Source organism: Heterodontus francisci, chromosome 22 (genome assembly GCF_036365525.1).
Source record: "Heterodontus francisci isolate sHetFra1 chromosome 22, sHetFra1.hap1, whole genome shotgun sequence".
NCBI classification, from domain to species: domain Eukaryota; kingdom Metazoa; phylum Chordata; class Chondrichthyes; order Heterodontiformes; family Heterodontidae; genus Heterodontus; species Heterodontus francisci.
The window spans coordinates 38,160,126-38,161,088 of record NC_090392.1 but is presented as its reverse complement, the minus strand read 5'-3'; the positions used below and the strand labels follow the sequence as shown (position 1 = coordinate 38,161,088).

The following is a 963-nucleotide window of genomic DNA, read 5'->3' as shown; positions in this document are numbered from 1 at the left end:
CGCCCCCATTATTTAACTGCCTCTGTTACGCATTCTACTGCTCGGGTAATCACATTGTATGTTGCAAATCAGCAAAATAAGGACGCATTTGATAAAAATAAAGAGTTTAAAAGCACAAATATGTGTCAGTGCAATCAGTAAATAATGAGAAATGAAATCCAGAACTTGGCAAGAATCCCAAGTGGATGTCTTGGAGTGGTTGGGGAAGGGAATCTTGTCAATGATGGCACACTGTGCATTGACACTGCAGCAGCTGCTGCACCTCTTCCAAACTTAGTTTCTTAAGTGAGAGTTTACAAAAAAGGGAATTGGATAATTGCATGAAAGGAGAGGCAAACAAAAGCAGAGCGAAGGAAGTGGGCCCAACTGGCAAGTCTTTGAAAAAAGTGGCAATGGTACGATGGCCTGAATGGCCTGGCAATGTGTTGTGCACTGCTGAGCGTCCATTGCTGGGTCAATACCTCTGCAGCCTTGCGAAATGTCACAGTGGAATTGCATTTCAATGAAACAAGCACCACAAAAAGATCATGACTGTATAGTTTAACAATACTCGCAGCTTCCTCAGCACTGCAGCCGTGTTGAGTTTCTGTAGTGTAGTGGTGATCACGTTTGTCTTACACGCAAAAGGTCCCCAGTTCGAAACTGGGCAGAAACATTTTCGAAACAAACCCAAACGTCTGACCACGATGGATGCAATCATTGACATTCCCCATTAACACAACACAATTTCTCAAAGTCCTATTTCTCTTGCACATTGTGTGCACAATGCCTTGCAATCGCTCCTCTTTCTTGTCCTGATGCTGCAGAAAGTTCCTCAAAACCTAGCACTTGCACTTCATTTGGCTCAGATTAGATTAGAAACCTGCAACACTAGCTTGCTAAGTCACAGCTGATCTAAGTCTCATTTCAGACGAGGCAAAAGCACATCAGCAATTCACTTTCGCCAGCTCCACATTCGTTGAG

General features: G+C 43.5%; 1 non-coding gene across 1 annotated transcript; it reads left to right on the top strand.

Annotated features, from left to right (window-relative positions):
* The first annotated feature begins 582 nt into the window (after positions 1–582).
* trnav-uac (transfer RNA valine (anticodon UAC)) lies at positions 583–655 on the top strand. Its single transcript has one exon. It is a non-coding gene; the product is annotated as a tRNA-Val (tRNA).
* The last annotated feature ends 308 nt before the right edge of the window (positions 656–963 follow it).